The 18120-nt window shown below is 48.0% G+C and overlaps 1 protein-coding gene across 1 annotated transcript in view; it reads right to left on the minus strand.

Moving 5' to 3' along the window:
* HDAC6 (histone deacetylase 6) overlaps window positions 1-18120 on the minus strand; it is a 1945770-nt gene that overhangs the window by 629225 nt on the left and 1298425 nt on the right. The gene's annotated exons all lie outside the window — the stretch shown is intronic.

Consider the following 18120-nt stretch of genomic DNA (forward strand, 5'->3'; position numbering starts at 1 on the left):
AACTATGTTTCCCTTTTGTCTTTTACATTTGACCTGTTTGGGTAACTTTCTAACACTACAGACAGCATCTTACAATGCAGTGCACTTAGGATACTTTTGTATCACCCTAGACGTTTACACTGGGGATTGCTGATTACTTTTATATGTGCCTAAGGACTAGCTTGTAGCAATTCCATTTTTACCATTTTTGCATTCGCGTTTACCACGTCTGGCTAGTAAACGTGGCTAGCTAAAATGGCAGTGCCACGAGATGTTTCGCTTGTCCTTTGGCCACACTGCGTTTCAGCCTTCTTCCTGCCTTCTCAGGCAGGAAATCCCTAATATAGTCATGCATTTGTACAGGAAAACAGCTGTTTCCGTGGGCTAGTGCATGCCATTTGTGCCTGGGTCCAGGAAACGAGTAGGACTGTCTGATCCCATTCCATAATCATGGTGCCTGAAGGTTTGATGTGCATGTATGAGTGAAACCCACAGTGGTCCATGATTGTACCACTGCTGGCTGAGTGAGTGGTGCACAGCCTTACCACTGGTGGGCTGGTTTCTGCCATGAGCCTGGATTTGGGATAAGACAAGGACTCCTGATTTTCTAGCACATCAGCAATGGAGCCTAGTAGGCTTGCAGCCGACTGAAGACCCATGGACGACTCCTGAAGAGGCCTGGCGACCTTTCCTGCAAATGTCCCGGTGAAGCCCTGCTTGACTACTTGATCTGAGAAGGCCCTCTTAAGTGCTTCGAACCTTGGAATGGTGGGACCAGCCAGTTTCAACGTCTTCTCACGTTCCTGCAGACTTTAACCCTTGGAATCGTCCCTGGGCCAACCAGTGGATCAACCAGCTCTGAATTGGGCTACCGCGTCAGAAGCGTTGCCGTTCTGCATTTACACCCAGAACTTTGGTAGTTGCCAGCTCGTTCTACACGTTTTGGCTTCCCAGCATCAAGGGATCCTGTCCTGGAAGGTCTTCTTCGATCGCGACTGTAGAGACGACTGCTGTCGCCAGTGCGCTGGGACTATCGCTGGAACCAGCTTTTCTCCATCTGGTAGTGTGTTCTAAAGAGACCTGCATTAGTGCCTGCTGCATTTCTTCACTGGAAAGGATTGCATTCAGCTCCTGGACCAGACCAGAATCTTCCTTGCACCTGCAGCTCCTGGGCATCTTCTACTGGATGCAACAGTGAGAATACCTACCTCCCCCGACTCCCAGTTGGCTTGCCTAGTCACTTGGGAAAATCGGAGTTACGGTGGTGAGTAATTGCAATATTTAGAATAAACAAGTGTTTATTCCATTGTTCCACTTTTTAAATGTTGGTTTTAAAAACTTCTAAAAGATAGACAAAACATCGTACTTACCTGTAATATCCTTGAGAAGTCACCTGGAAAAATGTTCACCACCACAAGACCCTTTCCTAACGTTGTCCCCTCTCCTAAGAGTAACTTTGTGACTTTTGGACACAAGATCCCATTCCACATAGGGATTGAACTTTTAAAGTTAGTCGAACAGATAGTAACAAAAGAGAAGAAGATCTACCTTGCGTTCATTGACCTAACGCAGGCTTTTGACACTGTTTCACATACAAAATTATGGAATAAGCTAGGGCAGTGGGCTTGCCCTAAAAATCTTTGGGTGCCGATTAAAGATCTTTATTCTGATAGTACGGTAAAAGTAAGATTGAGCACTTTAGGTTTTTTATCCAATGAAATTCCTACGCAAAAAGAATTAAAGCAAGAATGCCCGTTGGCACCAGAGTTGTTCAACCTGTTTATATCAGACATCGAACTGGCTTTTAACGACATCAGATGTTTTCCACAAGAATAGCGGACGCGGTAGTCAGTAAACTGCTCTATGCCGATGATGATGTCCTGGTGAACAAGACACCAGTGGGCCTCCAGAGACAATTGGACACATTGCAAACCGATGTTGAGTCAAACGGCCTTCTAATAACCTGAAAAAATCCAGGATCCTGCCCCTTGGAGATTTCATGAGACGAGGAATGAAAAAATCCAAGGAATGGTACCTACTGGGAGGGAAAATCCTAGTAGAAGTCTTTTACCTACCTGGGAGTCATCTAAACACAAGCAAAAACGACCCCCAAATTGGAGTCTTTGAGAAGAAAGCAAGGAGCTTGGCTGGACAAGGTAGAATATTCCTCAAAAGATTTTGCGGATTTTCAACGATTCCCTCCATTTAATTTTACCGGATGAAGGTGACGCCCATTTTAATTTATAGAGCTGAGTCCTCTTTTTCTTTTGAGGCTGACAACTGGCCAAAAATCAAAGGCATTTTTTGGAAGAAAGCACTTTGTCTCCCAAATAGCACCCCAATACAGGCAATACGTATGGAATTGGGGTTAGCATAATTGAAAGCTATAATATGTTGGAAATCTCTTTCGCTTTTTAGGAAGTGCATTCAAGACCAGCCAAAGGGTGGATTTGCGGTCCTAAACAAGGCCCTAAGGGAAAGGACTGAAACTACCTTGTCTGAATGAGAAAACATCCAACTAGAGAAATACTAAGGCCAAGGAAAGTTGAAGCTGGAGCATTGACATGTAGATTATGTCAAGTGGATCCATGAATCAAAACTTTGAAACACCTCGTAATGACCTGTCCAGCTACAAAAGATCTAAGAGTGAAACTCATGACTGAAGTGACCACCAAGTATGGACTCAGGCCAGTGGAGGCCTGGTGTAAAATACTTCTGGCGGGAGACAAGGTATTAATTTACCTTGGCACTGGTTAAACTGCTTATCCTGATTTTGAAGAGGATTGAAGTTTTAAAGAAGTGAATATTGGACATGTTTGACTGAAATGATCTTTCTTAAAAATGACACTGGATTTTACTGAAAGTATTTTTAGATTGAAAGAAAATAATGGCTATAGGTTTTCTATTATATATTACCATATAAAGCCAATAAAAAATAAAATAAATAATAATATTTGGTTGTTCCTTGCTCTTCTCATCTATCTGTGATAGTACAGCACCTGTCCCAGTGTCAGAGGCATCTGTCTACACAATAAAAGCATGTTTGAAGTCAGGGGCTCCAAGGACAGGGTCCTGGCACAGGGAGTCTTTTAAGCCATTGAAGGCCTTCTCACACTCCTCAGACCAAGAGACCTTCTTAGGCTACATTGGAGTAGTGAGAGCAGTCAGAGGGGCAGCTATGGTGCAATAGTCTGCCATAAAATGTCGGTAGTAACCGGTGAGTCCTAAGAAGGCTCACACTTGGGTTTGTGTAGTAGGGGTACAGGCCAGTCTTGTACCGATTGTACTTTACTGGGTAGAGGCTGGATCCTCCCTCCACCTGCTTCATGTCCAAGGTAGACCACATATGCTTCCACAATCTGGCACTTGCTGGCTTTTAAGGTCAAGTGGGCCTTCTGAAGAGCCTGCAACACAATCCTGAGGTGCTCTACATGTTCCTCCCAGGTGGCACTGAAGACTGCTATATCATCCAGATATGATAAGCAGAAATCATCCATCCCATTTAGAACATGGTTTACAAGCCTCTCTGAAAAGTGGCAGGTGCATTCCTCAACCCAAAGGGCATTACTCTGAACTGGTAAAGGTCCTCTGGGGTTTAGAATACTGTCTTTTCCTTGGCATGATCTGCTAAGGCTATTTGCCAATAGCCAGCAGTCAGGTCAAATGTGCTGAGGTACTTTGAGGCACCTAAGGTATCCACCAGCTCATCAGTTCTCGAAAGGGGGTGAGCATCTGTCCTGGTGACAGCATTTAGAGCCCTATAATCCACACAAAACCTAAGTTCAGAGGTACTAGCCTTTCACACTAAAACCACAGTGCTAGACCAGGGACTACTGGAAGGCTCAATCACTCCTAGATCCAACATCTTGTTGACCTCAGCCTTGATGTAGGATCTTACCTTGTCTGACATTCTGTATCCCCTACTTTTGGTAGGTATACTATCTCCAGTGTCAATCTCGTGTTTGCATCAATGTGTCAAACCTGGAGTTAGTGAGAACAAGGAGGAGAAATGCCTTAGCAAAGTTCTGACTTCTTGTTGTTGGTCAGAAGTCAGGTGAGGGGCCACATGGACACCCTCAATGGAGCCATCTGAAGGACCATTCTGGAACAGGTCAGGTAGAGTTTCAGATTCCTTCTCTTCCATATCGGATGCCAGTAGCAGTGCAGCTATTTCAACCCTAGGGATGAGAGCCTTCAGTCTATTTATGTGAAACACTTTTGGGGCCTGCCCAGGCCTAGTTGACCTCACCCATTTGCTCCACAACTGTGTAAGAGCCTGACCATTTATCCTGTAGGGCTCTAGGCTTTATGGGATTATGATCAGGACTTCTTGACTTGGGTTGAAGTGAACAAGTGAAGCTTTCTGGTCATACCAATGTTTGACCAATGCCTGACCAGCCTTCAAATTGTCACTGGCCTGAGGACCATTCTCTTCCTTAAACCCAGTACATAGTCCAACACATTGGTAGTCACAGGAGTGGGGAGCTCCCATCCTTCTTTTACTATGGCCATTGTTCCCCTTACAGTGTGAGCAAAAAGAAGCATGAAGGGGCTGAAGACAACCCCCTCTTGAGTGAGGTACCTCTCTGTAGGCAAAAGGTAAGCATGGCAACATGAGATCACTTTTTCTCCTTTGAGTTTCTTCCAGAGCCCCAATCATGCTTTTGAGAGTACTATTAAACCTCTCAACTAAGCCATTTGTTTGCAGATGATAAGCTGATGAAAACGTATAAGTGACCCCACACTCCTTCCACATGGCTGGACATAAGGTTGCTGCCTCTGTCAGACACAGCTTTGTTAGGGATGTCAACCCTAGTAAAACTGCCAATAATAGTCGACCAGCACCAAGATAAACCTATTGCCAAAGGATGTCTGAGGGTCAAGGCGACCATAAATGTCAATCCCTACCCTCTCAAATGGCACTCCCACCACAGGGGGTAGCACCAATGGAGCCTGTATTGTTGAGCCACTCTTTCCAGAAATCTGACAGGTGGCACAACTCCTGCAATGACTTTCTACTTACACCCCATCTTGGGCCAGTAGAAGTGCATGGATAACCTTTGCTTGGTTCTCTTGATCCCAAGGTGACCAGCAAGGGGGACTTCATGCGCCAGTTGCAGGAGGAAGGGTCTTACTTGAATGGGAATAACTAACCTTCTCCTTCAGTACAGACTCTGGGCTCACTGTACAGGAGCCCACCTTCCCAATAAATCCTATGCTTCTCAGGAGGTACACCCTCAAGCCTGGAGCAGGCCTTCCAAAGATTGGCACTCATGTTGGCCCTTACTAAACTCCTATCAGGACCACCTTCACCCAATAAACTTTTGAGTTCAGGATGGTCATGGGGGTTGAGTATTTCAGGCAGCACCTCTTCCTCATCATGTTCAGGTGCTTGGCCAACTACCTCCACAACAGTGGTATGTGAGTTTGGGGGAATATTCTCTTTCTCTCTTTTTGATTTTCTGACTCCCTTAGACTTGGGTTTCCCCTTTAGCTTTGGCTCAACCTTGGGCTTGGCCAGGGGAGCTCTTGTTTGTGACCTTGTGAATGGTCCATCTGCTGTATCCTCCACAAGACCCAAATCTCTGAGGTCCTTACCCAACATACCTTTTCCCGGGACTTTCATCTGAACACTCACAGGAATCCTTACTAGTGTACCATTAACAGTCAGTTTGACAGTCATTACTGGGAACTTGAGAGGGGGGCTATCAGCCAACTTGGCGGGCATCAGGGGAGCTCTGGCAAGCTCCTCCTTGTTGACCAGAGTAGCATCCACCACAGTTCTGCTGGCTCCACAATCCCTAAGGGCAGGAGTATCAACTCCATTGATCAGCACACTGTCCTGAAAGTAGTGCATGGTGTTGTCAGGTATTTTAGCATAAGCCTCAGCAACTCTTGGCTCCCAGGAACCTAGGAAAACTAAGAATATCTCAGATTCCATCCCACTGGGCAAGGAGTCTGAGGAGAAGGATGCACCTGTGATCATTTCTTCCTCCTCAATAGGAGGGGTAGGCCAGAGTCACAGTTTGGACCCCCAATATTTTGACCTAATCTGGGGTCCCCCTTCACATGGTCACTTGCTCCATAAGCCACACAAGATCCACTGGGTCTTGGCACATAGGGAGGCTTACCTGAGCAATACTTGGGAGGATAACTCCCACTACTCTGACGGTTCTCAGGTGACTTACCTTTAAACTTGTTTTGGGCCCGTCTGGGGTGAAGATTTTTCAGAACCCCCACCCTCCTTATCCTTGTTCTTTTTTCCTCCTCCTGCTTACCAGGAGCAGGCTTGTCATTATGGAACACACTGTGTGACACCCACACATCTGCTGCAATGGGTAACATTTTAGGGTCTATCTCCTTAGAGTCAGCCAAGTGCTGCTTAAGCTCAGGGGAACAAGAAGCAAAAATATGTTCAGACTATGTGAAAAAGGTAATGTGGATTTGTAATGTGAACTACCTATTGATTTTCTTGTATTTTTTTGTTGATATCAATATCAATGAATTTTATTTTGTTTGTAAAGGTTTGAACTAACCAAATACAATTAAAAAAAAGGTAATGTGGAAGAATCCCTTCGACATTTGGTGCTGATGTGTCCAGAGCTAAAAGTTGAGAGAGACTCCGGGATGGGAAAAGTAATGACAAAATATGGAACTAAATCCGCTGAAGACTGGTGGAGGATTTTAATTGAAGGAGAGAAAACACACATTGCCCTGGCCTTAACGAGGTTCCTGCTGTTGATATTTGAAAAACTGGAAAAAGCATCTGCTGGCAACACAGGAACTAATATATAGACTCCGGGGAATGTTTATGAACTAAGTATAAAGCTAAAGATTTTATCGTGGGTCTCCCCTGGGTAAACTCCTTAGTAAACTATAAGGACAGGACGATTTATTTTAAGTAAATGAACTGTAACTTCATTTGGTTGTTATTTCCTTTTTAGGTATGGACTGCTTTTGTAGGACGGATTGTAAATTGTTTGATTGGCTAAAGGTTTTCTAATTGACAAACCGTTTTGAGCCAAATAAAAAAAATAAAACAATATGTTCAAGCATAGCTAAATACATTATACCCTCAAAGGTGGTGACCTTGCGTCCTTCTACCCAACCAGTCAAGTAAAAGAATCAATAACATAAGAAACCCAAGTATTACCTTCTTTCTTCTTGTATTCTCCGAATCATTTCAAGTATTGGGCAGGTGTCTTCCCAAATTTTAAAACCAGAGTTTGCTTCAATTTTGCAAAGTCTTTTCTGTCAGCCTTCTGTCAGCCTTTGGCATATACATAATAGCACTGCAGCCAGAATGGGGTAGTCGACTGGGCAACCATGCAATCTTGTCAGCATCCACTACTTCTTGCACCTCACATGCATACTCAAATGCAGTCAACCAGTCCATGATATCATTCTTGTCATCATACACACTAAGCAGATCTTTTGGAAATCTTGGATGAGAGGAGGGGCCATACCCATTACCAGACCCTCTATTGGAACCATTGTAGCTTTGCAATCTAGCAAGCTCCAACTGGTGGTCCCTGTCCTTCTGCTTCTCTGACCTCTCCAAATCCAGCTTAGCCATGCAAAATTCAAGCTCCTTATGCTTAAACAGCAGCTCTTGCTTCTTGAATTCCAGCATGGCTTCAGCCCAAGAGCTGGTCAGTGGAACAGAGGACACATCTTCACCAACATCATCATCATCATCATCATCATCATCCTGGTCCCTCTGTATGGTAAGACTAGTCAACACATTACTGGTACTTGGAATAGCCCGAGTACCTTTGATACTTTCATTAGAAGGCAGGCTCAGACTTTGCATTTCCCGCCAATCTGTGATCCTCTGGATCATTTCAGATTTAATACCAGTGGCTGAGAGGCCCCTTTCGGTACACATCTTTCTTAGTGACTCAGACTTAGAGGCACCTAAAGCAATGTCTGTAATTGCTTCCATACTATAAGCGAAGGCAGGTGACTTACAGTTAACTTAGGCTAAAACACTGTGGGCCTCATCACGAGTTGGGCTGTAGCCCTTAAATGCGGTGGTAACGGTATTACCGCCGCATTTAAGGGCTGGCCCCATCACGAGTTGGGCGCTAAAACGGCTGTTTTACCTCCAGCTTTTTTCTGGAGGTGAAAATCCCTGTTTTCGGCGGTATTAGAGCCGGCTGTATTAGCAACGAAAATTCCCCATTGGATCCAATGGACCAAATCAGGAATGGGGATTTACCGTTAAGGCCCAACACGTGATCCGGTGTAATACCACCGGGCCGGTCGGTGCTAGGGCTATTACTGTCAGCGGTATTACAGCCGGGAATACAGCCCAACTCGTGATGAGGCCCTGTGTCTCTTGTGTAAGTATAGCCTGGGTACCTTACCAGCACGGAATACTGGGTACCTCTGATCTTATCCCACCGCTGCCATCAATTTGTTAAGATGGATTTCTAAACTCTGTCCTGGTGGGCCTAAGTTTAGGAGGCCACCCTCACTTTAGTGAAACAGGGGAACCTTCTGGACAAGCCAGACCAACCTTATGTAGCTTGGCAGGCGGTCAAGCCTAAGTCTCAGGAGGGGTGAGAGGGATCGGAAGCCCACAATGAGCACACACAGCAACGAACCACAAATAACACTGTATATGAAAAATATCTATACATTTATTGTCAGCCGGACCAAAATAGACATAAGTAACTTTAGCAATGAGGAAAACAATTATCACACATCCTTAATCTATACAGTATATATACAACACATTTCCTAATGCAGTTCAGTTGAAATATAACCACACCTGTGAAGAGAGGGTTAAGTTACTATAAGAACGGCATTAGGCAATTCTTCAGAGTTTGTTCCCTAAATTTCGAGTCCAACGCTAAGAAGATGGGAGCCCTGTGCTCAACATTACAGTTGTGTGTAAAAACGCATGATCGCGCAGATTAACAAAAACCGGGTCTTCTTGAGGGGCTGGAGCAAGTCAGGAAGGGCCTTGAAGCGATCAAAAATTGGTTCCCACTATTCGAGTAGGCCCTGCCCTTGGCGGCAAAGCAGTATTAAAAAGGGGGTAATAGCTAGGGAGTGCAGGCTAAGCCAGCCAAGTTTGAGTACCTTTATGGGATACTCTTGCATAAAAACGATCGGCTGTGCCAGGGGGCCACCGGTAACTTATGCAAGTACACACTGACCCTCGGCACAATCCAGACCAAACTTGGCCAGTTTAGTTAAGGTCAGAAGGAGGTTCGAGTCCTGCAGTTTCGCGGCGCTCCGGCTCTAAGCAGCTGCAGTTGGGAACAATCGTCCGTGATGGGAGAGTTGCCTTTTCTCAGCTTCCGAAGGAGGTTTCAAGAAAATTCCGGTGCAGCTAGCTTCAGGGATCGGGAGAGCAGAACAGCAAGGGAACTATAGCTACCGTCACACCAGGCATTGACACGTGAATAGTGAATGCAGGCAGCCGTACACTCTCTCCTAATTCGGGACCCAGAGGCGCTAGACCTGCAAAATTTGCAGTGAGAATGCACAGGACCACAGACAAGCGATGTCCCAAGTCTCGGGTATGCACTCGAGACGGCGGCAGAGCTGCAGTTTACCCTGAGGTAGAGCTGAGCAGTTCACTGGATGGACGAGGAACACTTCCGAAGGGGCTCGTTCGGAGAGTAACCAGGTTATGCAGAGAGTAGTTGTTCCCACTACTCCAAAGGGGCTAAGCCCCTTGGGCTGATCTTCGTGATCGAAGAAGAAAGCAGGGGTCTGATGGGACAGCAGAGGGCAAAGAGTGCCAAAACCTTCCAAAGCATCTCTGGCGGTTTCACAAGTCTATTTCTTTGTGTAGGAGACTTGGCTCTTTCTGTAGTTCGGTGAGAACACAGGTGTTCAACCTGATATGGCTTCAGAGCCCCTTCTCTAATCCAAGATCAGCTTTACGCCAAAATTGAGGACTTCCAATAGAAGATCTGGTCTCTTGCAGGCATCCCAAACATGGCCAGTTACAGCCCAAAGTGGTCTCAGGCATTCAGGCACTCCAGACATCCTGGGACCAGCAGTGTGGATGGGGACTAGACAGTCCACAACCCTCTTCCTGGGCGCACACACATGAGGAGCCCACGAAAGAGATCCGTTTTCGCAGGAGGCTGCATGCCCAAATAAGGACAACCCGGGTTATTCGACCTGAGTGCAGGCAATGGACAAAACAGGCATGGGACAGAACAAAAGACTTTGTGGCTCAGCCATTTTCGAACCTGGCCACAGTCATGAGCAAATGCGGTAAACGCAGTTTAACTCAGTAAAAAGAGGTAACATATTATTAAAAGTAACTGCTGCCACCAGTTCGCCCCAGGCACACTCGTACATTCACCTAAAAATCCTTTGAGGGTGCCTAGGGCCAGAAAACACAAAGGGACCCCAGCGCACTGTACTGGAAGGTACATTGTGTACTGTTCAAAAGTTACCAAGAAATGGCAACATAGTCAAAGACTAAGGGAAACATAATTTCCCAGTACTGACAGCCTGAAGGACGTGTCAGTTTCCCCATAACAAGTGAACAAAAGCCCAGGAGGAGTTCAGCTGAAGGCTGGGCTCTACTAGAAAAAGTCAGGTTAGGATAGCCAAGCAAAAGCAAAAAGTTTGGGGGGGGCCCATAATTGGAAGGAAAATTGCACAAGAATGACATTTTTCCTAACAGTGGATAACTCTCTGTATTGCAGAGTGGTAACAGAGAGCAGGGAAAGATCCGCCGCCAGGCATAAGGGTGCACTCCACCAGGGGCACAGCAGCATCATCTGCGCCAAGCATGTTCACCAAGCATTACTGCCTGGATGTTGCACGCGTTTCAGACACCCGTTTCGGTAGGGTGGTTTAGCAGAGCTTCCTTGTCTAAGGACTTTCATCCCCCCTCCGCACTGTAAACTGCTTTGGGAGTCTATCTAATGAGGATTGATATGATATGGCATTTATAACGCGCCTATACACAAATGTAGGACTCTGCAGAAGAAAGCAATCCATTCAAGGAGAAATTACTTACCGATAATGTTCTCCAGCATTGGATCGTCCATGTATTCACATGCTGTGAATATGTCCCATCGTCAGGATGTGAAACCTCGGTAACTTTAACCCAGCATTTTCCTATGGAAAACATTGACAATTTAGTGTCATATTGATGTCCTTTTTGGGTACGTTAGGCTGCCCAATAGGACGTTCGGTATACATAGCCCGCCCCTGCGGCTTCCCTTCAGATTTCAACCGTCTCCAAACAGTTGGGATCACCTTGTGTTTACTCTTTTGTGTTCTACACATGCTTTTCGTACTATCGGCCAGTATGTCATCTGTGGGCCAGAAAAAATAAATAAATTAAAAAAAAAAAAAAAACAAAATCGCTTTTTAGGACTTGTGCTACCTGCGGCCTAAAGAAAGTCTTAAGAGGGGGACGGCAATGCAGATTGCCTGTATTGCCTTTACCCTAATCATTCGGCAGAGGCCTGCGATATCTGTCGTGGGTTTTCTCAGAAAACGCTGAAAGACTGCAACCGCCGGCTGATTGCGTATCTCAACGAGGGCACTTACCCGGCTTTGGAGTTTTAGTCCCGGGGTAGCAAGTCCTTGGCTCCGGCGGTGAAGGCCGTGCAGCGGAGGGCAATGTCCGCAGAACCCCCCGCCAAGAAGCAACGCACGGAGGTGGCGGCTTTGGAAGTGGGGAAAGGTGGTTCCTCTGTATCCACGTCGCATCAGTCCAAAGGTGCGAGTAGCTCTTCGTTCTCCAGTTTGCCGAGACTGGACAAGTCCAGGGGGTCGAGTGATAGGCCCGAGAAGTCGGCGCAGAAGTCCACGTCTGTGGAGGAGGAAAAGGCAAAGGTGAGAGAGTCCTCTTTGAAGCACTCGTCGTCGTCCAAGCATCGTTCCGGCACTTCAACCACGCGGCCTGAGTCACTAGAAAAGGTCAGGCCGGTGGAGGCCTTAGTGTCGTCGACATAGGTTCCATCGTCAACTATTGTGGCACAATCCTCGCTCCCTACATCGGCGGGGGTGTCATTGGTGCTGTCTACGGCCGTGACTGTTGGTGGTCCGCAATTGCTGTTGACGACGCAGCTGGAAGCGGATGGTGGTTTGTTGACGACGGAAGATCCGTGGCAGTCTGGGGCTGGCTTCGGGCCATTGCTCCCGGTGGTCATTCTCCAACAGGATCCGGCTTTGTATTCAGTCTCCTCGGGTCAGGAGGAGGAGCATGTACAAGGTTTCCATCCTTCGGCACTGGGTCTGCGGGAAGCAGGTCCGTCTACGTCGAATGGGGCTGAGGCGCCCCTGTATCCATTGGTGAACCCTCACTCTCTACTGTCTATGCAGGTGGTGCTCCAGTCGCTATTGGGACAATTGGATGCAAGACTTCCAGCGGCTCTGAGCCTGGTGGCTCCAGTGGTGCATATTGTGCCTTTTGAGGCCCCTCGCCCAAGTCTCCCCAGGAATTCGCCTCCGGTGCGGCTGCCGTTGCCGTCATGGGAGGTGTTGGGCCTTCCTAGAAGTCATCCGGAGGAAGGAGAGCTGGTCGATTCGGATCAGGAGAGCAGGCCTCGTGACACGTTGTGGACGGTGTCCTTGTCGCCCAGAAGAGATGATACGTGGGATATGGACCCGGAGGTGGAACCACCCAGCAGCCCTGCTCAGCCGTCTCCGCCAGACGATATTGATGGCAAATGCGTGCCAATAATTTGGCCTGGCTCCTGAGGAGGAGTGAAAAGACTGTTTTCTTTTCTACCAAATGGGGAAGCGACGGAAGGCAGTCTTCTCGGTCTCTATTTTGGGCCATGTGCGGCAGGAGGGCCTGCGCACGATGCACCATCCTTTTTCGGAGCTAGCAGTGAAGGGACGTCTGGAGAAGAAGTTTAAGCCACCTGATTCGACCCCCAAGTGCCTCATGTCTCAGCCCACGCCGGAGTCAGTGGTTTCGGAGGCAGCTAGTCGGAAGGTGAAGAGCCAATACGGTGTTGCACCACTGGAAAGTGAGGCCAGAAAACAAGATGCTTTCGGGAAGAAGTCCTCACAGTGGGCGCTACGACAGTGAAGGCAGCAAATTCCTTGGCCATTATGGCCAGATATGACAGGGAGATGTGGCACCGGTTGGCCCCGCTCTTGGAATATCTCCCGGAACAACAACGCAAGGAAACTATGCTGCTGGTTCGTGAAGGGAGGAGGCCTCCAACCACAGCATCAACATTGCAGTGGACTTGGCGGAGTCGGGCTTCAAACAAATAAATAACAGTGTTGTTCTCCAGAGGCAGGCATGGTTGCACTGCACTGGCTTTCGGCAGGAAGTCCGGCATAAAGTCGTGGATATGCCCTGTGAGGGGGAGCAGCTCTTTGGCGAGAAGATCGATGATGCGCTCAAGGGCATGAAGGAAGACTCTGAGACAGCAAAGTCCCTGGGGGCTCTGCAAACAGGTAGTTCTTTTCGCCCCTTTCAAGGGCCTCTGGTTTCGAAGGGCCTCTGGTAATGCCAGATTTGCGGCCTCCCGTGCCCGAAGTTACAGTTGCCCTGGCTACTCTTCCCAGGGATTCAGGCGCTCGTTCCAAGCAGCGCGGAAAAGCAAAGACTACCAGGCGCAGCGTAAGAAGGGTTTTGCCTCCTCAGCTGCTAAGGGACGGCAATCTAAGTCTCACCACTGACTGCCATGTGAACAGTCGACTTGGGAGAGTGTCGCGACACGTTGACGAATGGAATCTTATTACTACAGACCGCTGGGTACTAGATACGCTAGGTCTTGGCCACTCATTGGAGTTTCAGCACCCTCAACACCCAATTACACCTGTGCATATGGTGCAGCTGCACCTGTCTTGCGGCAGGAGGTCGAACTCATGCAGGTGAAAGGGGCGATAGAACCAGTCCCGGTGTCGGAACAGGGCCAGTGGGTGTGCTCCCGGTATTTTGTCATCAAAAAACCCAATGAAAAGTGGAGGCCTATTCTAGATCTTCGGCCCTTGAACAAGAATCTGCAACGCCTGAAGTTCAAGATACTGACGCTGCAGGATGTGATCCGGGCGGTGCAGCGGGGGGGAGATCCTGGCGGCATTAGATTTGGAGGACGCTTACTTCCACATCCCGATTAGGGCAAACCATCGCAAGTTCCTGCGCTTTCTGGTCAGGGACGATCATTACCAGTTCCGTGTACTCCCGTTTGGGCTGTAGTCTGCGCCCAGATCATTTAGAAAATGCCTGGCTCCGGTGGCTGCCTTTCTCCGCAGGGAGGGGCATCATGTGTACCCGTATCTGGACGACTGGTTGGTATGGGGACTGTTGCCAGAAAGGGCGTTAGAGTCTCTCCAGGCATCCATGACCCTGCTACAACGGCTCAGCTTCGCAAAATCCTTTCTAACACCAACCAGGGAGCTGGTTTTTCTCGGTGCCCAGTTTCTCACACAGGACAATCTGGTGAAGCCATCGGAAGAGAGAGTGGTGAAGTTGCAGTCCAGAGCGTCCGAATGGGGCCGAGGAACGGTGGTCTCGGTCTGCAGTTACATGTCACTGCTGGGTCAATGGCGTCCTGCATGCCGCTTATCCCAAACTGTCGCTTGTTCATGCGACCAGTGCAGGAATTTCTCGCTGATAGGTGGTCGCAAAGTCGAGGGTTATGGTCGGACAAGGTGGTCGTCTCCGAGGGACTGGTGGAAGCCCTGCAACGGTGGGCTTGCACAGACAATCTGGTATGGGGCATGCCCCTGCTGGAGTCGGTTTTTCAGTTCACAATAGTGGCGGACGCCTTCCAGGTAGGTTGGGGGGCGAACCTCGACCAGTCGCAGGTCTAGGGCCTGTGTTCTCGGGAAGAAGCAAGATTGCACATCAACGAACTGAAGTTGCGAGCAGTGCACTTGGCCCTGAAATCCTTTCTCCCACGCATCCAAGGCGCAGTGGTTTGAGTGTTGACGGACAATACCACCACAATGTTCTATTTGAGGAAGCAGGGGGGCACGCATTCTCGGTTCCTGTCCAGAGAGTCTCAGGAGGTGTGGCATTGGGCCGTTGCTCGGGTTACACACATTACGGCTTACCATCCGCCGAGGGTCCAGAATGTGCAGGCAGATGCTCACAGCAGAGACAGGGGACAGTTGCATGAGTGGATGCTGAAGAAGGAGCAGGTGACAAAGATCTTCAGGAAGTGGGGGTTCCCCCTCTAGACTTGTTTGCTATGCCAAAGAACAAGCAGTGCCCATTGTTTGCCAGCAGAGTGGCTCATTCAGGGTCAAGAGGAGATGCTTTCTTGTTCCCATGGACGGGCCTCTTCCGGTATGCGTTCACTCCGTTTCCACTGCTTTGACGGACGATCCAGTGGGTTCACAGATACCCATGCAGAATTATCTTAGTTGCCCCATTCTGGCCCAGACAGACGTGGTTCTAAGATCTCCTTCATCTAGCGGTGGAAGAACTGCTTCGTCTGGGGGCAGAACAGGATCTACTATCGCTGCATCTCGTGCAGGGGGGCCTGGCGTTGTCTTCAGTCAGGGTGCATTTGGCTGCCATTTCCAGATTCATCAGACGGCGCCATGCTACTACTCTGTTCAGTGACAGATTGCTTACGCATTTCCATAAAGGAAGTCTTCAGACAGGTACCCCCGGAGAAAAGGTTTGCTCCGGTATGGAGTCTCAATGTGGTTCTCTCTGCTCTCATGAAACTGCCGTTTCAGCCCATGTCGACGGCGTCCTTGACGTTCCTCTCGTGGAAAGTCGCGTTTCTGGTGGCAATCACATCTGCCAGGAGGATTTCAGAACTTCAGGCGCTGATCGTTGACCTACCGTACCTGCGATTCATGAGGGACAAGGTTCTCCCGTCTACTAATCCACACTTCATACCAAAAGTGCCTTTCAGAGTTTCACAAACACGCTACAATTGCCTTGCCCTCGTTCTTTGCTAAAGCGACCACGCCAGCAGAAAGAGCCCTGCATTCTCTGGATGTTAAGAGGGCACTGAAGTTTTATCTGACCCGTATTCAGGACTTCAGGCAGTCGAAACAGCTGTCTGTGGCGTTTGGTCCCTACAGCAAGGGACAATCTATTTTTCTTTTTGAGAAGGCTGGCAAGCCCTTGAGGGGCAATCTTAAACCCCATTCTGCGAGGTCCACGGCATCGTAGTCGGCGCTCTGGGCTGGAATCCTGTTCCTTAACATTTGCCAGGCGGCATCTTGGCCGGTGCCGTATACCTTCACCACACACTATTGTCGGGGACAGCTACATGTTTTTAAGATGTACAGGTGGGACCGGTGGTCCTGCAACGCCTGTTACAATAAGGTAGGCCCTGTAGCTTCCGGGGTTTGTGTTTTACTCTATCACTTGCTGGTTCTGTTATCATGCATGTTGTTGGATGTTATTAGTTGTGTTTGTGGTTATGGCCTGGGGGCATGGGGTTGGTTTGCCTGTCATACACCTCCAGAGATTGTTCGTACTGCTGTGTAATTGTTAGGCAGAATCCTGTGCAGTTCCCTTATGGAGCACTACAGAAGATTAAGACTACAGGTATATGTAATAAATCCCCTTTGATATCAGTCTGCACCACAAAGATGTAGTTGGTAACTGTGGCTAAGCAGTTAGACTTATCTCAAGAGGGAGATGAGCAGTATTCAGGGTTTACACATTAGGACTACAATACTATGGAACAAGGAAACACTGACCAAAGCTTTGTATCAAAAAGAATATGACAATGCATTACTTACCGTAAAAGCATTTCTGATGGTTAGATTCACATGCTGTGCATAGGTCCGACATCCAGTGGTCACTGTGGAGTATTGCATTTTGTTTTTCGTAGTCGAAAAGGGGACGTCGACAAGGCGTGTCTGTAACACTATCCCTATAGTGACGTGCGTTGTACCCACAATCCCTTACGCGTCGAGGTCCCTCCGTTTGTATTTTTTCTGTCCTGAGGGAGCCTTCTATACGTGAGTCAGTACAGAAAAGAGAGAGAGATGTAGAAAGGTGTCTATGTTCCTTCCATCCGATCGGGGAGGAAGGGTGGGCGCATGTGAATCTAAGCAGATACAACCATCAGAAATGCTTTTACGGTAAGTAATGCATTGTCTTCTGATGTTTGTTAATCTGCTTAGAATCACATGCTGTGCATAGACTAGCGAGCAGTACCCGGAGTTGGCGGTGGGTTATGAGAAGGTACAGTAGAGAAAAGATGTCTTAATACTGCCTGTCCCACCTGGGAGTCAGATCTAGAGTGTGCATCTAGACAGTAGTGTTTTGTAAAGGTGTGCACAGAACTCCAGGTAGCCACTTTGCAGATGGACTCAAGGGGAACATTTGCAATGAACGCTGTGGAAGCCCCAGTGCCTCGAGTAGAATGTGCTCTTGGCTTGAAGGGTAGTTCTCTCTTAGCAAGAATGTAACAGAGAGTGATGCATTGAACAATCCATCTAGATATAGTGGACTTTGAGACTGCATCTCCTTCTCTTCCTGCTGCCACCGAGACAAAGAACTGATTAGTCTTTCTCAGTGGCCTGGTTCTTTCCATGTAGAACACGACAGCTCTGCGTACATCCAGTGTATGCAGATTTTTTTCTCCCAAGTTGGAAGGGTTTTGAAAGAACGTTGGTAGTTCTATTGACTGGTTTACATGGAATTTCGAGATGAATTTCGGTGCAAACCTTGGGTGTGTGCGTAGAACCACCTTATCCTTGTGAACTGTTACGAAGGGGTCTAGAACAGAAAGAGCCTGTAGTTCACTTACTCTCCTAATGGAGGTGATAGCTATTAGGAAAGCAGTCTTAAGAGTCTTTAAGAGTTGCCTTGTGCATGGGTTCAAATGGCGAGCCTATAAGTCTGGAAAGTACCACATTTAAGTCCCATCCGGGAGCTGGGTTAGCTATCGGAGGGTGTATTCTCTTTACCCCCTCCATGAAGGCCTTGATAACTGGTATCTTCCACCACGACACTTTAAGTTGCGAAGTGGTGTATGCAGAAAGTGCCGCCAGGTGGACTTTAATGGAATTGAACACTAGACCTGAATCCAGTAAATGGGTCAAGTACAGAACAATGTGTGTGTGAGAACAGTCAACCAGGTTGATGCTCTTACCTCTACACCAGATGACAAATCTTCTCCACTTGCTAGAATAGCAGTGGCGAGTATTAGGTTTTCTGGCTTCCCTGAGGATGTCCATACATCTCTGCGGAAGTTGTAGATGTCC

This window comes from Ambystoma mexicanum, chromosome 2q (genome assembly GCF_040938575.1).
Source record: "Ambystoma mexicanum isolate Mex_15411 chromosome 2q, UKY_AmexF1_1, whole genome shotgun sequence".
NCBI lineage: Eukaryota > Metazoa > Chordata > Amphibia > Caudata > Ambystomatidae > Ambystoma > Ambystoma mexicanum.